Source organism: Drosophila montana, unplaced genomic scaffold (assembly GCF_035044405.1).
Source record: "Drosophila montana isolate Dmon_TW-CO22-7 unplaced genomic scaffold, ASM3504440v1 contig_2708_1, whole genome shotgun sequence".
In the NCBI taxonomy this organism is placed as follows: Eukaryota; Metazoa; Arthropoda; class Insecta; order Diptera; family Drosophilidae; genus Drosophila; species Drosophila montana.
Genome location: NW_026997579.1, coordinates 5993 through 23661, shown reverse-complemented (window position 1 = coordinate 23661; position 17669 = coordinate 5993). Strand labels below are relative to the sequence as shown.

The window sequence follows — 17669 nt, the reverse complement described above, 5'->3', positions numbered from 1 at the left end:
CCTCCTTCCACTTGTCGCCATCCGCTTTGGGGCTCGGTGTCTCCTGCACCGTTGTTACGGTAGCCTGATTACCGACTGGCCCTCCGATTCGCTTAGTTTGGGGCGTCCGTACCGTGGCCTGCTTCCGCTTGACGTCTACCGGCGTCCCGAACAGAGGCGAGGTTTGACACGACTGGTGCGTCCTAATTACCTCCTTGGCTCCTTCGTCGTGTAGCTCGTAGAGCACTCTGATGCTCTCTATTGAGTCTCGCATGGGCTGGTGTATGGAGCGTCGCTTGCCATCTTCGAGCATGTCTACCAGCTTTGAGATCTCGTGCCCGAGCTCCCGGAGTGCTGAGCTGCTCTGAGTTGCCGTAGTTTGGTCCCGCTGAGTTGTGTGTGTGTGTGTGTGTGTGTGTGTGTGTGTGTGTGTGTGTGTGTGTGTGTGTGTGTGTGTGTGTGTGTGTGTGTGTGTGTGTGTGTGTGTGTGTGTGTGTGTGTGTGTGTGTGTGTGTGTGTGTGTCTGTGTGTGTGTGGGTGTGTGTCTGTGTGTGTCTGGGTGTGTGTCTGTGTATGTGTCTGTGTGTCTTTCTGTGTGTGTGTGTTGGATATCGGCTGCGCCATGTGCGGAGCCCCAAACTGCCCGTAGATATGATGCGGCCTGCGGCGTGGTTACCAACCGAGGCGGCTTTGAGGGTTTTGTACGATTGTTGCGAATGTTGAGATTTAGAACAAGAGTCCCAGTTCACGAGCGGGGCTATTCATTTTAAAAGACTTCAACTTTTATTGCATTTTAACCTAACTTTTATATTAAGTAAATTGACCTACACAGAGCATACGTCCGGTGACTTGGACTGACGCTCACAGACTTCGACAAATATGTCGTAAATTCCGCTGTCACTATGCTAGCAAATTCAAAGCTCAATAGAATTACAAAATACAAGGAAGTAAGATAACTTAAAGTAACAGGACTTAAAGCTCTTGAGAGAGCCACTAAATTCCACTCAACCGTGAGTGCGATCCATTGAGTGATAAGGCATCACTCAATGCGGCTGATCTAGGCACAGATGCATTTTCGTTACTCGCTCTTTTCATGCGCTCTCTTATAATATACGCTCTTTGGCCGTTGCGATTGCTTTTGCGGGTTAGCTGTAGCTAATTTAAAATAGAAGAGTACAATTTAAAATTTGCGTAAGGGTTGGGTGTCATTATCAAGCCAATTCTCTTGTATGGGCAATGGACAGAGCTTTGTTAGTGGCCGTTTGATAACACCACTGCTTGTTTTAGAGTCACAACTCTAACTAATCCATCTGCACCAGCATGAGTGCTTGTAATTCGACAAAAAGGCCATCGATGCGAAGGAAATCGTTCATCCTTGGTTAACACCATGCATCCAATATCTAGGTTTCTCTTCATCTGCAACCATTCTGGTCTTCTTTGCAACCGTGTCAAATATTCAGAACTCCACCTTTTCCAAAATTGATTTGAATAGTATTGACAGTTTCTCCACCGATGCATTAAGCTCAATTGAGGTACTTCAGGTGTAGGAGGCGGCAAGAGCGCATCACCAGTGGGAAAGTGATGGTTAACACCATCAAATCCTCATGATCATTCGAAATAGGACATAAAGGCCTTTAATTAAGACAAGACTCAATTTGTGCTAACACTGTTGCAATTTCCTAAAAAGTCAACACTCGATCTCCAATGGTTCTCTTGAGATGATACTTCATGGACTTATCTCCGGCTTCCCGTAATCCACCGAAGTGTGGAGCTGATAGAGGGTTGAAATGCCACGTGATTCCCTTAATCAGTAACTTTGGCGCGATCAGTCTTGAAATGTACGAATAGTAAGCCTCCCTATCAGCTTGTAGTTTTTTGTTGACCTCAACAGAGTTTGTACCACAGTCACTATAAATATCTGTACGTAGACCGTCTGCCTATGAATCGATGTAAGGCTCCTAAAAACGCATCTGACGTTAAATCTCCAACTGGCTCTAAATGTATGGCCTTGGTCACCAAACATATAAACACGGCAACGTATACTTTTTGTGCTACACGTCCTCTTCCTTTTGATGGCGAAATATTAGTAGGTCCAGCATAGTCAACTCCGACAGATGAGAAAGTTCTTGAGGGCCGCACACGCACCGCTGGCAAATTTCCCATTTGTTGACATGAAAACTGAGGCTTCATTTTGAAACATGTAATACATTTATGTATACCAAAACGAACTGCATTGCGCCCATTGATGCTCCAAAATTTCTTTCTTATATAATTGAGTGTGAGCGAGGAGCCTCCATGCAAAGTACAAGCATAACTATAATTTACGAAAAGACTCGTGAAATAATGTTTATAGGGTAATATATATGGATGTTTCTCATTCACTAGCAACAAGGCATCCCGAGCCGTAAGACGCGCTCTAATTCATCTGTTGATACCTCAGTTCGCTTACGCTCAGAGTCTATTATGCGACAGTTTCGAATAAAACGTTTAACATATGCCATAGCTCGAAGAAGTCGTGTATACGATGAATATTGACCTACGAACATCGAGCATCTCTTCCAATGATATCTTGTGGCAAGTCAAGCTTACGTCAACTTAGATACGCTAATTCCCCGACTCAGATGGTCGGCAGGGTTATCATTCGAGGGAACATGCTTTCTTTTTTTTTTACTTGAGAAAAAAATGTTATTTTCTTATTAAAACACCAGAGAAAAAAGATTAATTTTCTTTTGACACGGCGGCCGTGTAGTGGAAACGGATCAAGCAAAAAATTTTGATTATTGTTTATTAATTGTTGAGCTCAGACAGAAGCAGTGGAAACTTCTTAACTTATAGTTATTATTTATAAATTTTTATAAGAATAAAGAAAAAATAATATGTTTGTATTTTATTAAGTAAACGCAGCTCAATGGCAAAGTGGAAACATACAAAAATATAAAAGTGGCTCAGACTCAGTTTATCAAAAACCGATCTTGATATTTGACAGCCCTGATGTTTGTTTACTTTTTGCACTTGTCAATTAATTTGTAAATTTGTAAAGCAGCTCTTGAAGCTGCTGTGGAGAAAAAAAAAACAAACGTTACGCATATAATGTGATGTGTGTGTATATACATGCAGGCGAATTTGCTCAGAGTTTCGGTTTTAATTAACTAAATACAAATTGGAAATGTGTGCTTATTATTTAGGTATGTGATTATTTTGGAAGTATAGAATTCAGAAGCGCATATACTTATTGTTCAACGGGGCGAAAGCCTATGTGTGCAGATATGTCTTGATGTACTTGCATACATCAATATGGCGATCGGTTAAATTTTTGGGTATACACTTGTACATATACATACATACATGTATGTACAGACACCAATATGGCTACCTTTTTTGGAGTCACTTTCTGTTTTATTTCTTTTAATATTTGACACTTTTTAGGTGCCCTTATGGCCAAAAAAAATATTTTTTTTTAGGGTTTTTTTGTTTGTTTGAATGAAACTGCATCTCGCATTAACCACGGACAATGTGAACCGAAAAAATATGTTCACACATACAAATATTAATAAATCGGACTGGAGTTGCCGGAAATTTGGTAATGGACAAGTTGAGGTATGTGCACTGCTACTTATCATGCTTGAGTTTGTAGCTGTTCCTGGAAACTTCTATTGCAGATCCACCGATGCTTGATGGGGCGAACTGGATATGATAGGTGTTGTAGAATAATCCGGCTCGAAGGACCAAATGTTGTGGTAGGGCTTCCGCAGGGCTTCCAGGTAAACTTGTTGCAATTGCTAGTAATTGGGGAAACGTTTCTGCTCTATTTGTATTTTTCTAAGTTGAAGTAAAACACGTTCTTTACTTGAAGGTTATTTTTTCGTCTGGTCATATATTTTCAGAATATATGTTACAATGTATTAGTGTAAGTGTGATGAATGGATTGCGACGGCCAAACCTTATGTGAACAAATGCTAACAATTGAACCAGGCGTGTTGTTTCTTAAACCTACTTGGCTAGCGGAGCAATGATGGAATCTTCAACATAATACATGGTGACCGTGACCTTGCCAACCAAGAACCAGCGAAACCAACATTAAAGGAAAAAAATTACTAAATATCAACCAAGAAAAACCTAAACCAACACAAAAGAAAAAAATTATTGAATGTCAACCAAGAACCACCCTAGTCAACATTAAATGGAAATAATTACTGAGTGAGTAGAGTGCGTGTGATATGAGAAAACGTGGAGGTGTTAAGTCAAAAGTAAATAAGAAAATATCACACTTAAAGTGACTATTATTCTCTAGTACAGCGCCACCAGCGTGGTCAACGGCTCAAAAACTACAAGCCGAACTTGACTTTTTTAAAACACAAATTAAAACCACAGTTCCCAACACCGCATCTCACTCAACTCACATTAAAATCATAAAAGAACAAATAAAAATCTTACTTCTGAAGAAAACATGCACGAACGACTGCGAGGGACCAGAATATCCACCGTTTTTTGAATATACGTGCCAACATTGCGCACCACCGGAAAGCACCGGAAACTGAATAAAAACAAGTGCGAGTGGCATACCGCAGCTTGCGCCAACGAAGGAGCATCAGCGTGCCACATCCGGCGCCGCCCAGCTGATGCACCATTGAGGGTCAATGAAGACACCTTCTTGATAAAATTATACCTAATTAATTACCATATAAGTAAATTTAAAACATAATTTGTAAAATTAGCGGAACTATTTCTGCCCGACTAGCAGTATAGCCTGTAAAGCTATACGAAAATAGGTAGGAGATTGTAAATGTATAATAAGTCAAATATTGTCATTCAAAACGGAGACACTATTAACATTAACACATAAATTCCCTTGGGCCAAAATGGTCATTATAGATACTAAATAAGTCGCTTAGTTGCCATTTTGTTGCGCCGAAAAGTGACGAGCTTGCGAAGGTGAGATCGATTATGGATCCGATACCACCTCGAGTGAAGGTATTTTCCGAGCCGAAGTTTAGCAGGGCTATATCTAGGGCTGCGAAGCTTTCCAACAGGGCACGACCTCTTGCGTTAGTTGCTTGGCTGCCCCATTCCACTGCCCAGGCGTTGAAGTCACCAGCAATAACGACCTTCCGCCCCTTGCGTCATCTACTAATGCATCTAATGCAGCTGTAAATTCCCAGAGCTGCATGCTTGGGCCCAGGTAGCAGCTGTATATCCACAGGCTGCCGTATTGTGCGCGTACAAACCCAGTAAAGGACTTTGTTTTTGTCAGCGATGTCGATGGGTCGCCACATACCCAGAGCGCAGCTTTTCCATCCTGATCCTCGGTCCATATTCTCGGGCAGTTGGTTTCTCGGTGGTGGGGTTCGCTGATAATGGCAATATCAATGCGCATCTCCCTAACAGTCTGCTCCAAGATGGCTTGAGCAGCTATGCAGTGGTTAAGGTTTATTTGAAGTAACCTTAACATTTCATTTTGCGTACTGCCTCGCGATACGCCGGACATTTAAAGCTTCCTGTAGCGTGGTCCGTTGATTTTTCTCCTTTCCGTATGCAAAGGCTAAATTTTGGTGGCTTGGAGCAGCTCTTTGCTTCGTGACCTGTGTCCCCGCATCTGAAGCATGCGCCTTTCATATCGTCTCCGCTGGTGCAGTTCGCTGCAATGTGCCCAAAACCCTGGCATTTAAAGCATCGCTTTGGTTGGTCTATTGCACGAATACGGCAGACAACCCATCCGATCCTCACCTTGGCCCTTTCGACAAGCGTCCTGGCTTTTGACGCTGGGAGAGTAACTGTGGCCCTTTGCTGGCCGCCAAATGCTGGTCGCAGCGATTTGATCGTTTCAATCGGCAAGGAGTCGTCTTGTAAGGCACTTTTAATCGTTTCGAGCACTTCCTCCTTAGTCGCCAGCTCATCCAGGTCCTTCATCTCCACTTGGGACGTTTCGGTCAGCGTTCTTAATACCGCCCGGTCACCCAATGCCTTTCCCACAGCTTCTTGAAGCTTATCTGCGGAGTGCTCCGGCTTCCTATTGAGGCGCAGCAGAAGATCACCCTTCGCGGTCTTGCGAATGCCATGCACATCGCCACTTAGGTGCTTGAGGGCCGGGTCGCTCTTCACGTTCCTGAGCATATCGGCATATGTGCAGTCACCCACTCCGTGGACTGTAATGGCGTCGGCTCTGGGACGTTTCTGCGTTCGCTTACGTCCGTTCACTGCTGTCCAGCTCTCTGGGTTGCCATTATGGCCAGCTAAGTTGGAGTTTGCAGGGGCTGTCTTTTGATGCGTGAGCACCGCCTGCTTCGCTGGGATTTGACCCTGGCGTTTAGCCTTCTTGGAGGGAGTTCTGCGCTGCTCTGGCATGCCATCCCTCGGCCGTTTGGGCGTGCTTGCCTCTTTTTGACCCCCGAGCTTCGTTGGGCGCGTCTTTAGCACGTTCGGCTCCGCACGTTCGGCTCCGCACGTCTGGCTAATGACGGCGTCGTTTGCGCCTCGTCGCACTTCGTTTCCGGCGCACAGAGCTTGAGCGCCACCTTCTGCAGGCTTTTTACTCTCACGAGTTCCTCTCGCATCAGCCCGTTAATGTGGCGTTGTCCGTTGAACAGCGCCGTTAAGCCGTTTAGGACTAAGCCCATCTTCTCAATCGTGCCTCTTAGCGTTCTTGGCAGCTCCTCACTCGCTTTTGCCGGCGACGACGCAGCCACTCTTTGCTGCACTGGGGTGACCGCCTGGTGTGGCGGTGATCGCTGTAGCGCAGAGCTCCTCCATTTTTTATCTGGGCACCTGCTCTAACTATCAGGGCTCTACAGGAAAGTCCCTCGGTGGCCAAAGGTTTCCCTCAGGCTATTGACCGCTGGGAGTTATACCGCTCCGACTCGGTCACCAGAGCCCCGTTTTTATGGTCACCGCCGCGGCGGGGGGGTTGGAAATTGGTCTGTTCCGCGACCTTTTGCTCCTTTTTTTCCCTGGAGCCTGTAGTGAGCACCGATATCGGCTTCTTTGCCTGTTCTTTCTCCAAAGCTTAAATGCTTAGCAAGAACAGCGTAAGCCCGAAAGTATGCTGTACTTTCTGCCAGTTACAGCTTATCACCTGGTTGGTATCTCCGCTACGCAGTTTGGCAGCTGGCTCTATAGGGCAGATCAGCTGGTTGTGAACTGCGCTAGCCAACACTACTAACAGCTGTTAGAGTGAATGCAACCAACTGCACAAATAGCTTTGCGAGACGGCTAATACAATTGATTGGTAAAACTCACAAAAGCGCACAAACACGCCAAGTAGACGCCTCCACTCCCCTCGCCTGGATCGTGGAACTGTAGACGCCACCCCAGGAATGGTCTGCACGGGCTTCGCAGTGAGTACCACCACGCACCTTTTGGTGTCTTAGGCCTGTCTCGATTCCCTGCACACGTGCACTAACTTCACTTTAATTTCACAGGTTTATTTGTTTATTTTCACGGAGCAGTTACAAATCGCGTCCGCACTCTCTGACAACAATCTCTCTCCTCTGTATGTGCATGTGTATGTGTATGTGTATGTGTGTATGTGTAATAGTATGTGTATGTGTATGTGTATGTGTATGTGTATGTGTATGTGTATGTGTATGTGTATGTGTATGTGTATGTGTATGTGTATGTGTATGTGTATGTGTATGTGTATGTGTATGTGTATGTGTATGTGTATGTGTATGTGTATGTGTATGTGTATGTGTATGTGTATGTGTATGTGTATGTGTATGTGTATGTGTATGTGTATGTGTATGTGTATGTGTATGTGTATGTGTATGTGTATGTGTATGTGTATGTGTATGTGTATGTGTATGTGTATGTGTATGTGTATGTGTATGTGTATGTGTATGTGTATGTGTATGTGCATGTGTATGTGTATGTGTATGTGTATGTGTTTTTTTTTTTTTTTTTATGCTTACGGCATGGAGGTGAAAATCTTCGTAAGATACTGATGGCCCGGGCCAACCGTATGCACGATTCGCTGACTCCGTCAACACGTACGTACTAAACTCACCCCCCACTCACACACCACATTCCCCGCGGGATCACCGCAAAGTATTACTTCGCGGGGATGGGTTGCCTATTTTAGGCAGTCTCCATTATTCGTCGCTCCTTTTCGCATCGTCTCAGATCCCTCTGGATGCCTATTATCAGCTGACTTATATTCCTCCAGTTGTCCTCTCCTTCCAGCATGAACGTTACTAGTCCCTCAGGTGGGGGTACAGAGCCTACTGCGTCTCTGTACCTCGAGCATTGGTACAGCACGTGTTCCGGGTCTTCGTCCAAATTTGGGCATGTCGGACACTCAGGGGTGTCCTCATGCCTGAACCTGTGGAGATACTTCCTGTACCCGCCGTGTCCAGTAAAAAACTGCGTTAGGTGGAAGTTAATTTCTCCGTTCCGTCTCCTAATCCATTGCTCCAGATTGGGGATTAGTTTGTGTGTCCATCTCCCCTTGTTCGCCGTGTTCCATCTCTCCTGCCAAGTTGCCATTGATTTTGCTCTCTCCGACCGTCGGATGACGTCTATTGAGACAGCTTCGCCTGTCGCTATTCGTGCTTTGAATATGTTCTCCATTTCCTTGGCCAATATATCTACCGGCAGCATGCCTGCCAATACTGTGGCCGCCTCGTCCGACACCGTCCGGAATCCAGAGATAGTGCGGAGTGCGCTTAGCCTGTAGGGGACTGACATTTTCCTTCTGAGGCCTTTCTGGCTTGCAACTGCTGATGCCCATATCGGTGCAGCATAGAGCAGCACGGAGGCTACAACTCTCGCGAGGAGTAGGCGTCTACCTGCTCTTGGTCCTCCTATGTTTGGTAGCATCCTTGAAAGGGCCGCCTGCATTTTTGCCGCTTTCTGGCTAACATACTCTACGTGAGGACGAAAGCTAAGCCTGTTGTCTAACATGACCCCCAGATACTTGATGGAAGCCTTTGACTCGATACTAACGCTGTCTACCTGAAATCTAGCAAACTCAACTATCTTGCGGCTTGTGATAAGCACAGCCTCTGTTTTATGGCCTGCCAGCTCCAGGCTAGCGCCACGCATCCAGCTGGCCACGTTCCTTATGGCTGCATTCGCTGCCGCTTCTACTTCTTTTATTTCTTTGCCCACCACTACTAGGGCCAGATCATCTGCGAATCCTATGATTCTGCATCCCTGGGGCAATTGTACTGTGAGCACCTCGTCGTACATTATGTTCCACAGGAGTGGTCCCAAGACCGACCCCTGTGGGACCCCTGCTGTGACCATGTAGCTCCTAGTACCGTCTTCCGTATCATTAGTTAATAGTCGATCGGACAGGTAGTTGGATATTATACGGAAAAGGGAGGACTGTATCCCTATTCGGTCTAAGGCTTCCAGTATGCGAGACCAGCTTGCTGAGTTAAAGGCATTGCGGATGTCCAACGTAACCACCGCGCAGTACTCCTTGTCTCCCCACCTCCATCGGGTACCCTCTATTGCTTTAGTAGCAATATCTACCACCGCCTTGTGTCTGGGTGTGTGTCTGTGTATGTGTCTGTGTGTCTTTCTGTGTGTGTGTGTCTGTGTGTGTTGGATATCGGCTGCGCCATGTGCGGAGCCCCAAACTGCCCGTAGATATGATGCGGCCTGCGGCATGGTTACCAACCGAGGCAGCTTTGATGGTTTTGTACGATTGTTGCGAATGTTGAGATTTAGACCAAGAGTCCCAGTTCACGAGCGGGGCTATTCATTTTAAAAGACTTCAACTTTTATTGCATTTTAACCTAACTTTTATATTAAGTAAATTGACCTACACAGAGCATACGTCCGGTGACTTGGACTGACGCTCACAGACTTCGACATATGTCGCAAATTCCGCTGTCACTATGCTAGCAAATTCAAAGCTCAATAGAATTACAAAATACAAGAAAGTAAGATAACTTAAAGTAACAGGACTTAAAGCTCTTGAGAGAGCCACTAAATTCCACTCAACCGTGAGTGATAAGACATCACTCAATGCGGCTGATCTAGGCACAGATGCATTTTAGTTACTCGCTCTTTTCATGCGCTCTCTTATAATATACGCTCTTTGGCCGTTGCGATTGATTTTGCGGGTTAGCTGTAGCTAATTTAAAATAGAAGAGTACAATTTAAAATTTGCGTAAGGGTTGGGTGTCATTATCAAGCCAATTCTCTTGTATGGGCAATGGACAGAGCTTTGTTACTGGCCGTTTGATAACACCACTGCTTGTTTTAGAGTCACAACTCTAACTAATCCATCTGCACCAGCATGAGTGCTTGTAATTCGACAAAAAGGCCATCGATGCGAAGGAAATCGTTCATCCTTGGTTAACACCATGCATCCAATATCTAGGTTTCTCTTCATCTGCAACCATTCTGGTCTTCTTTGCAACCGTGTCAAATATTCAGAACTCCACCTTTTCCAAAATTGATTTGAATAGTATTGACAGTTTCTCCACCGATGCATTAAGCTCAATTGAGGTACTTCAGGTGTAGGAGGCGGCAAGAGCGCATCACCAGTGGGAAAGTGATGGTTAACACCATCAAATCCTCATGATCATTCGAAATAGGACATAAAGGCCTTTAATTAAGACAAGACTCAATTTGTGCTAACACTGTTGCAATTTCCTAAAAAGTCAACACTCGATCTCCAATGGTTCTCTTGAGATGATACTTCATGGACTTATCTCCGGCTTCCCGTAATCCACCGAAGTGTGGAGCTGATAGAGGGTTGAAATGCCACGTGATTCCCTTAATCAGTAACTTTGGCGCGATCAGTCTTGAAATGTACGAATAGTAAGCCTCCCTATCAGCTTGTAGTTTTTTGTTGACTCCAACAGAGTTTGTACCACAGTCACTGTAAATATCTGTACATAGACATACATAGACCCCGTCTGCCTATGATTCTGACGTTAAATCTCCAACTGGCTCTAAATGTATGGCCTTGGTCACCAAACATATAAACACGGCAACGTATCCCTTTTGTGCTACACGTCCTCTTCCTTTTGATGGCGAAATATTAATAGGTCCAGCATAGTCAACTCCGACAGATGAGAAAGTTCTTGAGGGCCGCACACGCACCGCTGGCAAATTTCCCATTTGTTGACATGAAAACTGAGGCTTCATTTTGAAACATGTAATACATTTATGTATACCAAAACGAACTGCATTGCGTCCATTGATGCTCCAAAATTTCTTTCTTATATAATTGAGTGTGAGCGAGGAGCCTCCATGCAAAGTACAAGCATAACTATAATTTACGAAAAGACTCGTGAAATAATGTTTATAGGGTAATATATATGGATGTTTCTCATTCACTAGCAACAAGGCATCCCGAGCCGTAAGACGCGCTCTAATTCATCTGTTGATACCTCAGTTCGCTTACGCTCAGAGTCTATTATGCGACAGTTTCGAATAAAACGTTTAACATATGCCATAACTCGAAGAAGTCGTGTATACGATGAATATTGACCTACGAACATCGAGCATCTCTTCCAATGATATCTTGTGGCAAGTCAAGCTTACGTCAACTTAGATACGCTAATTCCCCGACTCAGATGGTTGGCAGGGTTATCATTCGAGGGAACATGCTTCCTTTTTTTTTTAATTGAGAAAAAAATGTTATTTTCTTATTAAAACACCAGAGAAAAAAGATTAATTTTCTTTTGACACGGCGGCCGTGTAGTGGAAACGGATCAAGCAAAAAATTTTGATTATTGTTTATTAATTGTTGAGCTCAAACAGAAGCAGTGGAAACTTCTTAACTTATAATTATTATTTATAAATTTTTATAAGAATAAAGAAAAAATAATATGTTTGTATTTTATTAAGTAAACGCAGGTCAATGGCAAAGTGGAAACATACAAAAATATAAAAGTGGCTCAGACTCAGTTTATCAAAAACCGATCTTGATATTTGACAGCCCTGATGTTTGTTTACTTTTTGCACTTGTCAATTAATTTGTAAAGCAGCTCTTGAAGCTGCTGTGGAGAAAAAAAAAAACAAACGTTACGCATATAATGTGATGTGTGTGTATATACATGCAGGTGAATTTGCTCAGAGTTTCGGTTTTAATTAACTAAATACAAATTGGAAATGTGTGCTTATTATTTAGGTATGTGATTATTTTGGAAGTATAGAATTCAGAAGCGCATATACTTATTGTTCAACGGGGCGAAAGCCTATGTGTGCAGATATGTCTTGATGTACTTGCATACATCAATATGGCGATCGGTTAAATTTTTGGGTATATACTTGTACATATACATACATACATGTATGTACAGACACCAATATGGCTACCTTTTATGGAGTCACTTTCTGTTTTATTTCTTTTAATATTTGTCACTTTTTAGGTGCCCTTATGGCCAAAAAAAATATTTTTTTTTAGGGTTTTTTTGTTTGTTTGAATGAAACTGCTCCTCGCATTAACCACGGACAATGTGAACCGAAAAAATATGTTCACACATACAAATATTAATAAATCGGACTGGAGTTGCCGGAAATTTGGTAATGGACAAGTTGAGGTATGTGCACTGCTACTTATCATGCTTGAGTTTGTAGCTGTTCCTGGAAACTTCTATTGCAGATCCACCGATGCTTGATGGGGCGAACTGGATATGATAGGTGTTGTAGAATAATCCGGCTCGAAGGACCAAATGTTGTGGTAGGGCTTCCGCAGGGCTTCCAGGTAAACTTGTTGCAATTGCTAGTAATTGGGGAAACGTTTCTGCTCTATTTGTATTTTTCTAAGTTGAAGTAAAACACGTTCTTTACTTGAAGGTTATTTTTTCGTCTGGTCATATATTTTCAGAATATATGTTACAATGTATTAGTGTAAGTGTGATGAATGGATTGCGACGGCCAAACCTTATGTGAACAAATGCTAACAATTGAACCAGGCGTGTTGTTTCTTAAACCTACTTGGCTAGCGGAGCAATGATGGAATCTTCAACATAATACATGGTGACCGTGACCTTGCCAACCAAGAACCAGCGAAACCAACATTAAAGGAAAAAAATTACTAAATATCAACCAAGAAAAACCTAAACCAACACAAAAGAAAAAAACTACTGAATGTCAACCAAGAACCACCCTAGTCAACATTAAATTAAAATAATTACTGAGTGAGTAGAGTGCGTGTGATATGAGAAAACGTGGAGGTGTTAAGTCAAAAGTAAATAAGAGAATAGCACACTTAAAGTGACTATTATTCTCTAGTACAGCGCCACCAGCGTGGTCAACGGCTCAAAAACTACAAGCCGAACTTGACTTTTTTAAAACACAAATTAAAACCACAGTTCCCAACACTGCATCTCACTCAACTCACATTAAAATCATAAAAGAACAAATAAAAATCTTACTTCTGAAGAAAACATGCACGAACGACTGCGAGGGACCAGAATATCCACCGTTTTTTGAATATACGTGCCGACATTGCGCACCATGGGAAAGCACCGGAAACTGAAAAAAAACAAGTGCGAGTGGCATACCGCAGCTTGCGCCAACGAAGGAGCATCAGCGTGCCACATCCGGCGACGCCCAGCTGATGCATCATTGAGGGTCAATGAAGACACCTACTGGATAAAATTATAACTAATTAATTGCCATATAAGTAAATTTAAAACATAATTTGAAAATTTATGTAAGTAAAACTAAAATTGTAAAATTGAGCGGAACTATTTCTGCCCGACTAGCAGTATAGCCTGTAAAGCTATACGAAAATAGGTAGGAGATTGTAAATGTATAATAAGTCAAATATTGTCATTCAAAACGGAGACACTATTAACATTAACACATAAATTCCCTTGGGCCAAAATGGTCGTTATAGATACTAAATCAGTGGACTCATCTGCAAATGTTATAAATAAAACTAAAAACTTAAGCACACTATTAATTATCATTGTAATATTATTGTCAGCTGGTTTATTTTTCAAAAAATACAAGCTTAATAATAGATGTCTTAAAAAGAAATACTTGAGCGAGGCAAATGACCTGGACAAAATCTAAGAAGTTTTATTAGTCAATAATGATTAATATCGATGCACATGTTTTGCATAATGAAAGCAGATATTCACACAATAAAATTATTTCAAAAGACATTAAAAAAAGAGCCAAGCTACTAAAAAAAAAATAGTAAAAAAAGAGAAAACAGTAGATATTAATACTTTACTTACTAAAAGTTAGTATGGAATGGCAACAGACCCACTCCAAATTAAATGAAATAAAAGCGGATTTTGACAAATCTTATAAGTTTGTAATCCCGAATAGGGAAATACATGCAGCAATACTAAATAAACACTCCAATATATTGGTAGAAAGCTTTAATGAAGCTGGCGTGCACCTGCTGAAAGGGGTGAAGACCGTTTCTAAGTGCTCGGCAAAAGCATTGGCTCTGTCAGTTTCCGTTCTACACTTTCTGCCATCAGTTTTTCTTACTGGGTTGATTCTTTTCTGTGGCCTTTTAATGTGCTTGGTTACTTGCAGTAATATACCACCATAGAGACAAATTCAAAAGTATCAATTGGACACAGGTGTGTAAACCGTTAAACAAACTCAGAGAGAATTTGTCTAATATCATGTTTAAACACAATTTGGATATAAATATCCCCAACATTCTAAATACAGAAACAACATTATAACTCAATGAATCAGAATTAGAAAATAAAGAAACACTTGAAAGTAATTCAGAAATAGAAGAAACTGAATTACAAGAAAGTAAAATAAAGAACCTAATAATTCCAGCACTTATTACAATAGCCGAATTGTCAGAAAATTATGATTCAGATACCAATCTAAGTGTACTTGAACACAAAGCAACTACAATGGCTCAGAACACAATTGAATTAACAGACTCGTCCATATTATCGGAGTACGAGTCCGCAAAGCGGAAAATTTGCAGAGCTTCATAGACGCATTGAATCTATTAGATTCACATAAAGGCGATCCTGAAGTGACAGCAATTAATCTAATAAAGACAAGACTAAAAGCCCATGCACGAAACTTGATAAGCGACGAAAAAACAACCGTCGAAATCATAGCAAAATTATCAAAATCGGATGAAGGATAATCAGTTGAAGTACTATCAGCCAAACTCCTAAGCCTACAGCAAAAGAGCAAAACTGCAAACACTTATACTCAAGAGGTTGAGCAAGTGACAAAAGCTCTAGCTGGTGCTTATATTAATGATGGCTTAAATTCAGATTTAGCCACCAAATCAGTTTAACGTAAAAATTAGAATAACGTTATATAATGTAGTTGTTGTAGTAGGGCGTCCGCAGGGCTTCCAAGTTAAAAACGGGCGATTTGCTGATAATTGGGGGAGCGTTACTGCTCTGAAAAATTGAATTTTTCAAAGTTGAAGTAAAACACGTTTATTCACTTGAAGGTTTTTTTTTGTGTCTAAGTATATTTTCAGGAAATATGTTACAATGTATTAGTGTAAGTGTGGTGAATATCAATTTCTTGTTCTGGTTCCGGAGTTACAGACAATTACATTGGCGGTTGGTTAGCGACGACCAGATACTCTTCTTGTATAAACATGGTGCGCCGCCATGGCTCGGCAGTACGCCTTGGAGAATTAACTCCGGATATATCCAGGGGATGAATTTGGGCCTTGGTGGTGCGCATTGGCTGGGATCGCTCCGGAGATCGCGATGGCGTGCGACGCGCTTCTTGGATGTGAAGCAGGGTGTGATGGTCGCCCTGGCACTTGCGGCACTTGTCCTTGCGTCGACAGGACTCCCCGGAGTGTTGGTGAGCTAGGCTGTTTGGGCAATATTTGTTCACCAGAACTGCTCGAAGTCTCTTTTTTAAGATAGCCGCATAAACCTTAGAAACAGACAGACGGACAGACGGACATGGCTATATTGACTCGGCTGTTGATACTGATCATGGATATATATACTTTATGGGGTCGGAGATGTCTCCTTCTATGCGTTACACATTTCACGACAATATTATAATACCCTCTGCAGGGGTAAAAAAAAAATTCCATACAACTTAATTTTCAGTCCGATCTTAATAGGATTTTGCATATATATGAGGAGCATAGTAAAACAAATAAATGCCGAGTTTGGTCAAGATATCGTGAAAAACAAACAAAATTTTCCTACAACAGCTTAATTTTCGACTTATCGTTCTCATGGCAGCAATATTATATAGAGGTCCGATGTTGATAGGATTTTGTATATATATGACGAGCGTAGTAAAACTAAAAAATGCCGAGTTTTGTCAAGATATCTTGAAAAACAAAAACAAATTCCATACAACAACTTAATTTTCGTGCCGATCGTTCCTATCGCAGCTATATGATATAGTGGTCCTATCTTAATAGGATTTTGCATATATACGAGGAGCATAGTAAAAAAAATAAATGCCGAGTTTGGTCAAGACATTGTGAAAAACAAACAAATTTTTCTTACAACTTAATTTTCGACCGATCGTTTCTATGGCAGCTATATTATAAAAAGGTCCGATGTTGATAGGATTTTGAATATAAATGACGAGTGTAGTAAAACTAAAAAATGACGAGTTTGGTCAAGATATGTTGCATAGATATGAGCATAGTGAAACTAATAAATGCCGAGTTTGATCAAGATATCTTGATAAACACAAATGTTTTTCTTACAAGAGCCTACTTTTCGACCGATCTTTCCTATGGCAGCTATATGATATAGTGGTCCGATCCAGCTGGTTTTGACATATGTACTGCGTGCAACAGAAAGAAGCACTTCTGCAAAGTTTCATAAAGATAGCTTTAAAACTGAAAGAGTAGTTCGCATAGAAACAGACAGACGGACAGCCGGACAGACGGACATGGCTATATCGACTCGGCTGTTGATACTGATCATGGATATATATACTTTATGGGTTCGGAGATGTCTCCTTCTATGCGTTACACATTTCACGACAATATTATAATACCCTCTGCAAGGGTATAAAAAAATATTTGCACATTAAAAAAAATAAAAATAATAAGAAACGAGAAGGAAGGGCTATCTTCGGCACGCCGAAGATTTAATACTCATGCAGACCCAACCTTTTCATAATGCTCATAGTGCTTTGCCCGTATCTAAGAAGCACAGGGAAAATAGTTAATGGCAGTTAATTAACCGAGTATGGTTAAGATGTCTTGAAAAACAAAAAGTTTTCCATATAACAACTTAATTTCAACCGATCGTTCCTATGGCAGCTATATGATATAGTGGTCCGATCTTAATAGGATTTTGCATATATATGAGGAGCATAGTAAAACAAATAAATGCCGAGTTTGGTCAAGATATCGTGAAAAACAAACAAAACTTTCCTACAACAGCTTAATTTTCGACTGATCGTTCCATGGCAGCAATATTATATAGAGGTCCGATGTTGATAGGATTTTGATATATATGACGAGCGTAGTAAACTAAAAAATGCCGAGTTTTGTCAAGATATCTTGAAAAACAAAAACAAATTCCATACAACAACTTAATTTTCGTGCGATCGTTCCTATCGCAGCTATATGATATAGTGGTCCTATCTTAATAGGATTTGCATATATATGAGGAGCATAGTAAAAAAAATAAATGCCGAGTTTGGTCAAGACATTGTGAAAAACAAACAAATTTTTCTTACAACTTAATTTTCGACCGATCGTTTCTATGGCAGCTATATTATAAAAAGGTCCGATGTTGATAGGATTTTGAATATAAATGACGAGTGTAGTAAAACTAAAA

At 41.6% G+C, this 17669-nt stretch overlaps 2 long non-coding RNA genes across 4 annotated transcripts; both read left to right on the top strand.

Annotated features, from left to right (window-relative positions):
- Positions 1-3473: 3473 nt before the first annotated feature.
- LOC135429736 (uncharacterized) lies at positions 3474-4690 on the top strand. Its single transcript, XR_010436455.1, has 3 exons — positions 3474-3576; positions 3639-3740; positions 3833-4690. It is a non-coding gene; the product is annotated as an uncharacterized LOC135429736 (long non-coding RNA).
- A 7236-nt stretch (positions 4691-11926) lies between these two features.
- On the top strand, positions 11927-13528 carry LOC135429737 (uncharacterized). 3 transcript variants are annotated; one of them, XR_010436456.1, is made up of 4 exons: positions 11927-11999; positions 12309-12479; positions 12542-12643; positions 12736-13528. It is a non-coding gene; the product is annotated as an uncharacterized LOC135429737 (long non-coding RNA). The 3 variants fall into 3 exon arrangements; XR_010436458.1 differs by having other exon boundaries at positions 11968-12067; positions 12344-12479; XR_010436457.1 differs by having other exon boundaries at positions 11995-12067.
- Positions 13529-17669: the final 4141 nt, after the last annotated feature.